The sequence below is a fragment of the Erinaceus europaeus genome, chromosome 2 (assembly GCF_950295315.1).
Source record: "Erinaceus europaeus chromosome 2, mEriEur2.1, whole genome shotgun sequence".
Classification (NCBI taxonomy): Eukaryota; Metazoa; Chordata; class Mammalia; order Eulipotyphla; family Erinaceidae; genus Erinaceus; species Erinaceus europaeus.
In genome coordinates, this window is record NC_080163.1 from 179334748 (window position 1) to 179349048 (window position 14301).

Genomic DNA, 14301 nt, shown 5'->3' on the forward strand with positions numbered 1-14301 from the left:
TACCTATAACTTCCTTAGTATGTGGCTAGTGCTATTAACCTGCACAGCACTTGATACTGAAGACATCCTTCTGTGGTCAGAAGACTACATTCAAGAAACTGTATGAAAGGGGCCTTTAGCTTCACCCTTTAGCATGGTTGCAGTGTTGCTTTTCAGGACAATCCCCTTCCTACTGCTAATAGTTCTACACTCCACCCCCTCAAACTTCAGTGCATCAACTGACCAAAGGTCTTTTCATCTTTTTCATTTCACTATCATCTGAAAAAAGTGAAGGTATTTGAGTGGCACTCTCAGATGGGCACACTTTAGGTTTTTTTTTTTTGTTGTTGTTGTTTGTTTTTTGCTACCAGGGTTATTGCTGGGGCTCAGTGCAGGTACTAGGAATACACTGCTCCTTGCAGCCACTACCCCCCCCATTTTATTGGATAGAACAAACAGAGAAAAATTGAGAGGGGAGGAGAAGATAGAGGGAGAGAGAAAGATGCCTGCAGATCTGCTTCACCATTTGTGAAGTGCCTCCCCTATAGGTGAGGAGCCAAGGACTCAAACCCAGATCCTTACATTTCATACTATGTGTGCTTAACCAGGTGTGCCACCACACAAGCCCTACATATTACCATGTACAAGGACCGAAGTTTAAGTCCATGGCCCTCACCTGTATGGGGGGTAACTTCCAGAGTAGTTAAGCAGTGCTTCAGATATCTCTCTTTTGCTCTTCCTCTCTATCTTTCCTCCCCTTTCAATTTCACTGTCCTATCAAATAAATGAAAGGAAAAGGAATTACATGGCTTCCAGGATTGGGAGATTCATTCAGCAGGTGCCAAGCCTCAGTGATAACTCCAGTGGCAATTAAAAAAAAAAAAAAAAGCAAAGGTATTACATGAATCCCCATTTTTTTTCTATCACCACCTGGTGATCATCCTGTCTTGGCATCTATATTGCCAGCTGCTTCTCCTTCTCCTGAAGTGGAAGTGCCTTCTCCCATTGGGAAACCAATTTCTCCTTATGTGCCTATGGATACAGCCAATTGCTCCTCTCAAGGTCATTACTTTATCAGTTTACATCACATTGTTGACACTTCCCTTCCTCTTAGAACATTCCAAACCACCTACAAGTGTCTGCTTCTTCAACCCACTCACATTCAATTTCCCATCCTACACAATCAAAAATTTTATTTTGTCAAGGTCACCAGTGACTTATATGAAGCAACAAATGACTGTTTCTCATTTGTTATCTTACTAGATGGCTCAGCAACTTTAGAGAGAGATCACAGACACACACACACACACACACACACACACACACACACACACACACACACAGAGCTTCTGTGATCCCATACACTTCTGATTTTCCTTTTCTTTCATTAGATGTTTCTTCTTAGTCATATTGACTCTATCCCTTTCCACCATCCAGTGTCTAAATGTTGGGTCCTAGGGCTCAGTCCTGGCATTCTCTATGTTCTACCTACAACTCTTGCTTAGATTAATCCATTGAGTTTCATCATTTTAACCTGACTACCCTTCTGTGAAGACCTCATCTTGAATTTTCACATTTCACCAGTCATCAAAACGAAAATATTTAAAATTGACTTATTTTATTTTTTGTTCACAAGGATTGTTCACTGTCTGTATGATTGCATTGCTCCTGGAGATACTTTTTTTCTTTTTTAATTTTAATTTTAGTAGTGACTTAATATTGATTTACAAAATTATGAGATGACAGGGGTTTACACCACTCCCACCACCAGAATTCTATATCCCCATTTCCTCCACTGGAAGCTACAGTAGTTCTCCCAGGGTTACAGATATGTATTGACTATTACTTCTATAACTATCTGATATATATATATATATATATATATATATATATTCTTTTTTTCCATGGTACCATCTTCTCTTCATTTCTAATTCACACCTATGCCTATTACTGCTTATGAATATCCTTCCTTTTTTCTTCTCTCTCCAGGTGGAATTGGAGTTCAGAGCCCTCTGTTTGTTATCTCCCTATCATTTATACCCTACTGGGAGTATGGATCAACATCCTTTTTGGGGTGAAGGTGGAAGTTCTGGTTTCTGTAACTGATTCTCTGTTGGAAAAGGTGGTGGCAGGTTGATCCACATCCCCAGCCCATTTCTAGCTTTCCCTAGATGGGTAGAGCTCTTGAGAGGTGAGGTTTCAGGATACATTGGCGAGGTCATTTGCCCAGGGAATTCTGAATGGAATCATAGTAACATCTGCAACTTGGTGGCTGAAAGGAGGTAAGATACAAAGCAGGATGAAATGATTAATGAACAGGACTCAAAAAGTAGAAATAGAACAGTTGAGAATAAAGATCTTAGTGAGGAAGTCCTAGGCACCAATAAGTCTTATAGTTTTTGCTTGAATTCGATAGCTAACATGGAGTTGGACAAAAATATTGTCTGAGAAGATGGTATCAGAGTTGAGAAAGTTGGATTAGGGCAGAGAGTAACTCCCAGTCTTGAAGAAAACCTATGAATGAAATTGACTATTTACCCCATCTATCTGACCCAGGGCATATATATATATATATATATATATATATATCACTATATATATATATATATATCACAGGAGCCTGTGTAACCTTTGAGAGGCTATCAGTCTGAGCTCAAAGTTCATAGTCACAGCTGGGAACATTTTAGTATGCACTCATTTCAGTACTAGTCTTTCTTGAGTGGCAGAGTAGGATGATGCCATCTCCCTCTGGAAAGTGGGCCAATCCCTACCATTGCTACTTTATAGTGAGAGTAAGTTCCTGGAAAGGCCTACAAGAGAGCTTACAATGATGTTCTGAAGGAAGTGATGGTGGAGAGAGGGATCCATCTGAGTGAACAATTTTTTGCTTTCCTCTTAGATAGAGGTTGAGAGACAGAGTGAGAGAGAGAGAAAGAGAGACAGAGAGAGACAGAAAGAGAGAGAGAGAGACGCCAGTACTGCTCTACTGCTCCCTCTAGATTCTCTGTCTCTCATACCTGGGCTCTAGTGTATGGTAACATGTATGCTTTACGGCATAAGCCATCTGCCATACCCTCAAACACTAATATATTTTTGCCTCCAGGGTTATCACTGGGGCTAGGTGCCTGCACTAGGAATCCACTTCTCCTGGAGGTAATTTTTCCCTTTTGTTGCCCTTGTTTGTTGTTATTGTTGTTGTTATTGTCATTGCTGTCATTGTTGTTGGATAGGACAGAGAGAAATTGAGAGAGGAGGGGAAGACAGAGAGGAGGAGAGAAAGACATAAACCTGCAGACCTGCTTCACCACTTATAAAGTGACCCCCCCAAAGGTGGTGAGCCGGGGGCTCAAATTGGGATCTTTATGCTGGTCCTTGTGCTTTGCACCATGTGCACTTAACCCACTGCACTACCGCTGGCCCCCCAAAATAAATTATTTTTGAGAAACAGATAGCACATCACCAAAGTTCCCTTTACTATGGTCAGATCTAGATTCAAGTGAACTATTTTTCTACCCTCCCACCCCTTCCCCACCAATGAATTGTTAACTCACTCCTATTCCACACCATGCTAGGAAGACACTGTGTCAATCTTCTCATGATGTGGAGTACATTTCTTTTTTATTTTATTTTATTTATTCTCTTTTGTTGCCCTTGTTATTTTTATTCTTGTAGTTATTATTGTTGTTGGATAGGACAGAGAGAAATGGAGAGAGGAGGAGAGAAAGATAGACACCTGCAGACCTGCTTCACCGCTTGTGAAGCCACTCCCCTGCAGGTAGGGAGCCGGGGTTCGAACTGGGATCCTTATGCCGGTCCTTGTGCTTTGCGCCACCTGCCCTTAACCCATTGTGCTATAGCCCGACTCCCATGGAATACATTTCTACATAGTTCCTAGGAGTGTGAATATGATAGATTGTTATCTCCCTGTTAAAGGTGACCTCAAGAAAGGTAGAGTTTTCAGGTAGGACCAAAAAGTCAGAGATATTCCTCTAGTTGGTGGCAAAAGAGAAAATCAAACATTTGAGATAGGCTCTCTGTTGTCGGCATTGAAGAAAGGAGTCATAAGGTCAGGACCTGGTTTAGTGAGCAAGTGAGATTTTAGTCCTACAACCACAAGAAACTGAACTTACCAGTTTGAAAGTGGTCCCTGAAAATCTGACATGGGCCCCAAATCATATAATACCTTCATTAAAAATCCATGAGAATCTGTGCCAATCATTTTTGCTTTTTGTCCAGACTGTAGTAATCTGTGCTCCCTTAAGTCATGAAGCTTGTAAAGGAAGTATTTTGCAGCAATAAAAATGATGATATTCCATCAAACTCTTCCCATCACAGTAGACATTACAACCAGTCGATCTGGTTGGTTCAACCAAAAATCCTTGAATCTTTATTGCCTCACTTCCACATTCACTCCATCAGTAAGTCTCCTCTGTTCTTCATAAGACATTTCTTGAATCTCTCACTTCTCTCCATCTTTGCTGCTGCCACCCTGATTCAGCCTCTTTTGCATTTTATCCCATTATGACAACCAGCTTTCACTTCCATACCTGTACCCGCCAATCATTTCTGTGCAGCAACCAGAGCACAGTTCTGAAAGCATCAATTGAATCATTCCATCTCCTAGTTAAAATCCATCAGCTGCTTCTAGCTACACATCAAACAACACCAAGTTTCTCAGTGTAGTCTAAAAAATTCTCCATCGCCTGGCTCCTGCTCGTGTCTACAACTGTTTCTTATGTTTTTCTCTTCCTATTGTTTATCATGAGTAGAACCTAATTCAATGTGTGTGTGTGTGTGTGTGTGTGTGTGTGTGTGTGTGTGTGTGTGTGTGTGTGTGTGTGTTATGGTGAATGTGTGATTTCTTTCTCTTCTACCAAAATGTATGTAGTCTCTTTTATGGCTTAGACCATTCTGCTTTGACTTGCTGTTACAGCCATACAAAGAAATCCCACGTAAAATGATGTTTTCCTTAGGGGCTGAGAAAGTAAAATTCTCTTTTCCAGACACTTGAGCCTGCTTGTAGAGAGTAAACACTCTCTAAGAAGCACCCACAGGCTAACTGTGCCAACAGAAAGGACCACACGGGCCTCTCACTCTTGCTGACTATGCATTCACACAACAAGGTCTGCTAGCCCATTTCTTCCAAGAACATTATCTTTGAGATTTTCTTTTGTTTCCTTAGGCTTCTGTAACTGAATTTCCTACTCCTGGTGCCCCAGGGCATTGAACTTCCTTCCTTTTTTACTAAGACCTGGAAGAGAATAATGTGAAGATGGCTTTTGCCGCTAAATCAGTTGTGACTCACTAAAATCAAGCTAGATGTCAGGAAATGTGTGGGTTCTTCCCTGAACAGTCTAGCCAAGTGTCCTTCTACCACAAGGCAGTCTCTTTATGAAGTCTGTGTGCAATAGTCATTCTGGATGGTTCCCCAGATGAGGAGTTGTTCTGGGAGGACCCTGTTTCTGCGGAGGTGGCACGAGTCTGTGTTGTTACTCTGCTGCTTGAAGAAATCTGCCTTCCTGGGATATTAGTACAAGATTATTCTTCCTGCCTGGCTGAGAGTGGGTCTACCAGACCCTGAGACCTGACTAGTCAGATGGGAGGCACCAGAAATTGGAGCCAGACTTCTCCATGGACTTCTGAAAGGTCTCTGGAAAAGTGCTGATTCTTATTAACAGCATAATGGTTATTCAAAAGACCTTCATACCTGAGGTTCTGAGAATCAAGGTTCAACACCCTGTAGGTCAGAACTCTGGCTTCTGTGTCTCTTATTAAAATAAAATAAGTAAAATATGTATTTTACTTATTCTTATTTTCTCTTTTGTTGTCCTTGTTGTTTTTTATTCTTGTTGTAGTTATTATTGTTGCTGTTATTGATATTGTCATTGTTAGATAAGACAGAGAGAAATGGAGAGAGGAGGGGAAGACAGAGGGGGCAGAGAAAGACAGACATCTGCAGACCTGCTTTACCACCTGTGAACTGACTCCCCTGCAGGTAGGGAGCCAGGGTCTCAAACAGGGATTCTTATACCAGGTCCTTGCGCTTCACACCATGTGCGCTTAACCAGCTGCGCTACCCCCCGACTCCCAAATAAAATATTTTTAAGAAGAAATGTACTGGTTCTCTTTCTCTATCAAAAGAGAGATTATCTTTTCCTCCTGATGAAAGGATACAGCAGAGAGAATAAGAGCTTGGCACAGTGCCTCATACCCAGAAGCTGAGCAGGAGCAGAAAATGAAATGTAAAATGAAAATTGCGTTGTGGTTCATCTGTTTGAGTGCACTCACTGCTATGTTCAAGGACCTGGGTTCAAGCCCTTGGTCATCATCTACAAGCTTTATAAGCAGGGATGCAGTGAGGTGGGTATATCTTTCTCTTTCACTTTCTCTCTACCTAGTGTTTCCCTCTTGGCTTGTCTCTATCTCTATTAATAAGTGAATAAATAAACAAAGTATTTTTACATTTGACTTACTAGTTTAACTTATTTTTATAAACCAGTGAAGACTTAAAGCAGGGTGTTATTTATTGATTCTCTGTTTACATTTTTAGAAGAATTTTATAGTCTTCATATGCTAACAGGGAACTTTTTTTTTGCCTCCAAGGTTGTCACTGGGTCTTAGGGGCAAACGCTAGAAGAAGAAGAAGTGTCAGCATTATAAATTCATTGCTTCTGGCATCCATTTTTCCCATTTTATCAGATAGGACAGAGGGAAATAGAGAGAGAAGGGGAAATAGAGAGGTAAAGAAAAAGAGAGAGATCTTCAGACTGCTTTGTTATTTGTGAAGCATTCCTCATGCAGGTAGGGAGCCAGGGTCTTGCATGGGTGCTTGGACTTAGTATTATGTGTGCTTAACTGGGTGCTCCACTGCCTGGCCCTTAATTTATTTTTAATGAGAGAAAGAGAAATACAGAAATATACACAGAGAGAGACCAGAGCACTCTTCAGTTCTGACTTGGGGTGATGTGGGGGACTGAACCTGGGACATTAGAGTCTCAGGAATTAAAGCCTTCTGCATGACTTTTATGATATCTCTCCTGCTCTAATTTTTTAAGTGAAAAATAGTTGCTACCATTATCCCTGAGTGAGCTGCCTCTCAGATGTTTTAGAGAACAGATTAAAAAAATAAAAATAATAAAAAACATGTTGATATGACAAAAATACTAATAGAAACACTGAAAAAATCCAAAGGGCTCAGAAGTCCATTTGTTAAAGTGTTTTTTTTTTTTTTTTTTTCTGTGTAAGTTGGCTAAGTCTCCAGAGGTCACACTACTATGTCTGTCCCTTGAGATATGGAAGGCAAGGCTAAGGTCCCATAGGGCCTTAGGCTAGACCCAGTCAGGGAGGGGAGGTCCTCCTCTGCCATACTTTCTACAGAGCCCAGGGAGCCATGCGCCTGGCTGAGGGCCCCCTTGGGGGAAAAGCAGGATGAGGAGAGGATCTGTCAGTGTTCTGCAGGGCTTTACAGAGAACTGTGGCATTAAAGGTACCACAAAGTCTATGGGAGAACTTGGTAGGCCCTTGCAAGACTTCCCAGGCCAACACTGAACTTTAACATGGCCTCCCTCACTCCCAGGGCATACCCACTGATTGTGAAGTCCACAAATCAATGATTCTATGAATAACGAGGCCTTGTTTCTAGAATGGAATTCACCCAAGGCTAAAACAGAGTCCTTCCTATCCAAGTTTACACAGGTGTGTTCACAGGACAGAATAACATTACTACTTTTGTAAGGTGGGATTTTCATGTATCCTATGGTGATACAGAGACTGTCATGAAAAGTATGCAAGGAATGGGGAGACTATTCCTAGGATGGGGAAGAGACATATTAACTAGAAGAAATATGATAGCTGACACTACGCAGTTGAAGAAAAGCATCAAGGGTCTGCTGAGAGATAAGGAAGGTGCTAAAGAAAGCAAAGAAGTCGGTGTATTTAATTCCTGAGAGCATTGCAAAAAAAAAAATTAGAAAGTATGGATAATAAAATGAACCTCAGCATGATACTAATACCAAATCCTCAAAAAATAGGACTGAACTTACTGTTAGAATGTGTGGAATGAGTGGAGTAGAGGTGGGAGCCAAAGATAGATGGTTGAAGCCCTCATCTCCTAACTCAAATTTAACTTCCATGGAAAGAGAAGCAGGTGCCACTGGACAAGAAAGACAGTGTTAGAGGTCACATGAGAGTGTGAGTCCCTGTAAACTGACATAAGTCATGCGGGGATGAGGTGTGGCTTAGACCTTCAGAGATTATAGAAATAGAGGATGATATAAAGATTTGTACTGAACAGGCCCACAGGGTCATTTGACCCTCTAAAAATTTGAGTCTATATTTGGGTTGGGTGTATTACACCAAAGTAAAAGACTCTAGGGTTGGGAGGAGGATTCAGGTCCTGGAACATCATGGCAGAGGAGGACCTAGAGGTGGTTGAATTATTATTATTATTTTTTGAGAGGGAACACAATTCTTTATTTGCGCGGGCACCTCAGAGTTGGGTGAGAGCACAGTAGTTCGGGCCACGTGGAGCTAGCCAAAATGGCCGCCTCATGCAGCACCCTTTTCTGAGTCTAACCACTGAGGTGAAAACCAGGCAAGAGAGAGAGGGGTGGAAGAAGAAGGGCTTTATAGGGCAAATTCCAGGAGTGACGAGCTGTGACAGGATTGGTTGGGAAGGGCACTTCTAGAATATTGTATTAACTCTCGCAGGAACTGGCACTAGCCTGAGGGCACAACATGGCGGAACAGGCTCTCCGAGAATGTCCCAACTCTTGTGGGAACTGGCACTAGCCTGAGGGGACATCTGCACAGCATCTCCTCCTTTCTTTTTACCTAATGGCCACAGTATAGGAAATTTAGAGTGGAGCAGGCTTAAATGTTTTTTAAGGAATGCCATGCCCAGATGGGATGTTTCTGTGGGGGAGGGAAGACTTACATGGCTACCAACCTTGTGAGATTTATGTGTCCCCCCTGTGCTCATCCCCTCTGTAGAGAGAGAGACTTACCTGGAGGGACTCATCTCATAGGTTAAGTTCTGCCAGGCTCCACCATCTCCTCACAATATTTCTACATCTTTTCCTATCTTTCTATCTAGTCATCACATTAAGATGGTTCAATGTCTGTAAAAGACTCCATCTGTGACAGAGGAATAATAGTGTAGGGGTGAGCACAAACCTTTTGGGCATAAACCTGAATGCTGTAATAAAACAGGAAGGGACAGTAGGGGAGCAGTAAGAGCCAGTGTGATGCAAAGGGAAGGCTGTTGGGCAAGGGGACGTTTCCTGTCTCTGGGGGTGTCCCCTGCCTCTGGGGGCAGGGCTCAGTAATGGGGGAAAGGTGTTTCCTGCCTCAAAGGACAGGACCTGCAGGTAGGAGGGCGTGGCCTGCCAAGCAGATGGGCTACTTAGCATTGTATAGTCCTCAAGGCAACAGTCTGCAAAGTCCATGAACTACTCCGGGTCAGTCTTTGAAAAACTAGCAGTGTGAAGGGAAGGAAGCTGCTGTAAAATTGTGTAAAGTGTCCAATGGGTGTACCAGCAAGTCCGATAGAAGTTTCCAATGCAGATGACCAGGAGAAATGCCAGGGGATGAAATGCTGCACGTCTATCTCCATGGGGAAGGTCAGCCACCGGAATTCTGCTTTTCTGTAGAAAGTGAGCTGGAACTGCCAAAACGTGACAGGCAAAGCAGAAGGGCAGACAGGCAGTAAGAAAGTTCTGTCCTTGGAGTCTGTGAATCAAGTTCTTCAGATCATGTCAGGTCATATCATGGGTTTCGGGAAGTGTGCCACAGTAGTCGTGCCGTCTAGTGGGTGATGTCAGAGTGTGCAGGGGTCCAGATGGTTTTTCCTGGGATTCCTGCATCTGGGAGGGTTGGTCCCTGTTCGAAAAATATGGAACACTTCACGATGACATTTTCATGTCATCCTTGCACAGGGGCCATGCTAATCTTCTCTGTATCATTCCAATTTTAGTATATATGCTGCCGAAGTGAGCACGAGGGGGTTGAATTATTATGTGGAAAACTGTGAAATGTTACACCTGTACAAACTACTATGTTTTATTGTTGACTATAAACTATTAATCAACCCCCCCAATAAAGAATGAAAAAAGAAAGAAAAAAAATGGCTGTTAAAAAATATTTTAGTCAAATCTCTAAGGAATAGCAATGTCTCCAAGGAATCTAAGGTTCCGATGTTGTTGTGTAATAATGAACTTGACAGACTGTTTTCCTGGTTCCTGGAAACTCTAAATTTATGTAATTTTCAAAGTAATACAAATGTCTGTTTTTCATGAATCACTAGGATCACACCTGAATGTGTGTCAGTGAGATGGCTCAGGACAGGGACTGGTCATCATAAAAGGACAGCTGTGGTATTTAAGGAAACTCAATTTTCTTTTAAAAACTTTTTATTATCTTTATTTATAGGATAGACAGCCATAAAACAAGAGGGAAAGGGTTATAGAGAGGGAAAGAGGAAGAGAGATATCTGCAACACTGCTTCATCACTCAAAAATCTTTCCCCTTGCAGGTGGGGACTGGAAGCTCAAACCCGGGTCCTTGTGCATTATAATATGTACACTCATCAAGGTGTGCCACCACCTAGCCCTGAGGCAACTCAATTTTCAAAGACCAGAGGTGATTGGAGATTAAACTCAACTAGCTGTCCTATGACTTCATCAACCATGCCTTCAGGGAAGGGTTCTGATTGGTAAACATATCCACGTACCAATGGAGTGGTATCAGGTCTTGATTTTTTCAGGGAAATGGCACAGAAACTGTGTGGGAGATCATTTTGAACCTCATTTTAATGTCTCTTCATTTCACTGCTCCTGTTTTAAATAGTCAGACCTAGGGCAGTCATGGGGTTCTTCCAAACTTGGCTTCAGTTAATCAAAAGTTTGAATATGCTGGGATGGGGGTGAGGGGGTGGTCTTTGAATTAGAATTGGTGTTCTGACCAATGTCTGCAGTTAAAACAATCCTCCTGGAGACTCTGCTTTTAACAGGGGTTGGAGAGGTGGGGTGGGGGTCTCTGTACTTAACTCCATGTGGTTAGCATTTAGGTTTGGGTTGCAGTATACCAGCTAAGTCATAGGAAATGGGTTTCTTTCTTATGTGAGTTTATTGGTTACCTTGACTGATGCCTACTTAGTCAACACTTAAAGCACAATCCCGGAGAAGGTCACCCTCATTGTTCTCCTCATCAGCCCTTTATCGAGTGGACTGCAGTCTTGGCTATAGCTGATTTTTTTGTGTCCCCACCAGATCTCCTCCCTGAAGAAAGTGTGGCATGAACTCATAGCGGGGCGGCCTTCTGGTGCCTTAACTGCTCTTGGGAAGCACATGTGTAAGCTATCAACACAGGTCTACTTTTACAATGGCAGCAACAGGGCTTCTGTTTGGGAGGTCCTTGGGACCACAAATCTGGTTCTGAGGCATCTCCAAGCTGCTTTTGCATAGCAAACATATGGTTTTGACTTCAGTGGGATGTTTATTTGAAGAGTTTGGGGCAGGGACGGATGGAAGTTATGGGGTAGGGGAGTGCTGAAGTCAAGTCCCACCCAAGCAACTCCTTGACCTAGCCAGTCACTGACCCTTTAGTGAGGTATATAGCCCCCAAAGAAGTTAAGTTCAGAAAAGGTCCAGATTATAAATCTTCCCCTTGAAGCAATGCCATTTCATTTTCCTTAAAATAATAATAATAATAATAATAATAATAATTAAACAAATCTGTAAAACATGTTTCCATTGCATTAGTTTACTTCACTTGGCCTCGTCGTGTGAGGATCATAATTACTTAAATATTTCCCTTTACTATTTTTCAAAACATTTTTCTAAATTGTCAAAAAACATTCTGGAGACAGTTGGATAAAAAAACATAGCAAACATGTGTCTGATTAATTTTTTAAGACAATCTAGATCAAATGCAAAACAGAAAAATATGGAACGATTGGGAATGGTTCAGTGCAACAATAAAAGACAGATCTCTGAACAGGAAGGGTGGCGAATCAGAAGGAAAAAAATGTATTTGTCATTTTTACCATGGTATCTGTGGGAACTCAGATGACAGGGAATGAACTGGCCTGGTGTGTAAATTGCTGAAGGTACAGTGTGGCCTGAGGAGACAGTGCCTGGCAAGGAAGCTCTGTAGAGAATACTCCAGAATGCAGGGTCTCTCTCCGGATGCAGAGATTGTAAAACAAGAGATCACTCTGAGCAGTCATTCTTTGTCGCCTGTCATTACAAACAACTTGAGGGCAATCTTCTGGCATCCTGACAAGCGGATCATCCCTCATCTGCCAGCTGACAATCAGGCCACGGTCCTTAGGCCATCCATGGAGCTGCGAGGTGATGGAAAGGCACTTGTCAAAGAAAGGCTTATGACGTTAACTTGCAAGCACTTCCTAAGCTTGAACTGAATTGTATTTTGCTTTATTAAATTTATTTTGTAGAGCTCTTTCCTTAAATGCATTGCTTAAGTTCCAATAAACAATTGGGATCAGAGGACACAATTTCTTTTTCTCTGGCAATGTACTCCTGCGTCTCTGCTTTCTTTGTCTGCCATCCTCTGCCTGCCTGTGTCCCAGGAGCAGGAGATCCAGGACCACTGCCTGAACTCTCCACCCTCCTAGGAGCTAGAAGTAGGTCCCACGCAGAACAGACCTAACCAGCCTTATTTGGCTTTTGCATTTGGATCACTGAGCATCCCAGAATGAGATTAGGGTTCCTTCCTGAATTCTAAAAGAGAGAGTCTCTGAATGAAAGGCCACACACTGAGGGTCTTAGCCTTGTCAGCCATTGCATATCCCCAAGCTATTTTATTTTTTACAATCTATGCTAGAAAGCTGTTGCATTATTTCTGTAGTGCAGAGACTAATATGTCTCTGGATTGAATAGTTAGGTGGTTGTTGTTGAAGCTTGGACGCTTCCTCTAGTGCCCCTGTGCTCCTGTGTGGTGTATGTGGGGGTGGGGGGGGGGTTGGTGGGTGAGTAGGGGAGGTGGTGCTCAAACCTGGATTATCCTCACGACAAAGCAGGCACCTTTTTAGGTGAACTATCTTGGTGGCTGCACCTTTTCATTTTTAATAGAAAAACTAGCCATGTGTTGTCCTGGGCCGCTCCTCTTCCCCACCCCCCTCCCACCCCATCCCACCCATCAATGAGAACCTGACTTTCCATAGGAGTCAGAAGGCAGATCAGAATGAGGAGGGCTCATCCTGCATGGTCTTGGGAAAGGGGGCAGCGAGAGGAGGGGAGAGGTCAGAGACAGTGTGAGTAGGGGCGTTAGTCCTGGGGCATTCAAATGGAATAAAGACCAGGAAGACAAGCTGAAGACTAGTTAGACAAGGTCCACTAAAAGCTGGGGTGCTCAGTTGGTATCTCACATGCTGAGAGGAATCTTGAGACTGGAGTGACTGAAGTGAATGGAGCTCAACCTGTATTTGGAGTCTCATTCAGAAAGGGATGGTCAGTACTACATCGTGGTCAACCATTGTTTTTGTTGTCCCTGAGCACAAGGAATGAACAGCTTTATTTGGCAAGAGTCAGAATGCATGTTCCAAGAAATGGATTGGCCAGTTAGAATTGTGGACAGGTGATGGATCTGAATCTTTTTTATTTGTTCATTGTTTTTTTTTTATTTTTGGAAACTTTAGGGGGTATCATGCATGCATGATTCCACTCTAGTATATATATATTACTTTGTTCATTCAAGCCCACCATGGTTATTATTGGAATTCAGAGCCTCCTCAGCTCCACTGTTCCAGTGACCATTTCTTTTATTTTTTCTTTCTTTTTGACAAAGAGAAACAGAGGCAGAGAAAGAGAGAGATATCTGTAGCATTGCTTCACTACTTGTGAAGCTTCGCACCAGTGGCTTGAACCTAGTTCCTCAAGCATGGTGACAATTATTCTCTATCAGATAAACCAACACCAGCCTCCTCTCCATTTTTCAAATTTAAGATGGAGACAGACAGAGAGAAGGAGAGACACTACAACATCACAGTACCATTCATGGAGCATTGACTGTGCATTACACTATCATATAGCCCTGGGGGTGGGGTGTCTTTAACCCTGGCCCAGGTTGATTTGTTCATTCAGCAAGTTATCTAGGAGGGGGGAGAAGGGGTTGTCCAGGACTTCTGAGGTGAGGTGATGGGAAGTCAAAATCTGAACTTGAATAAAATAAAGGACAATGGTCGCAGAGAGACCAGTGTTTCAGAGTGTCTTCTACTCCTTCCCCAGAAGGATAGTGGGGCTCCCAGGGTGGAGTGGCCTCACCTGGTAACATCTGAAGAAAAGCTGCTGCTGCAACAGAGAC

General features: G+C 42.6%; 1 non-coding gene across 1 annotated transcript; it reads right to left on the reverse strand.

Moving 5' to 3' along the window:
• Positions 1–9865: 9865 nt before the first annotated feature.
• Positions 9866–9976, reverse strand: LOC132537173 (U6 spliceosomal RNA). Its single transcript, XR_009548635.1, has one exon. It is a non-coding gene; the product is annotated as a U6 spliceosomal RNA (small nuclear RNA).
• Between the last annotated feature and the right edge of the window lie 4325 nt (positions 9977–14301).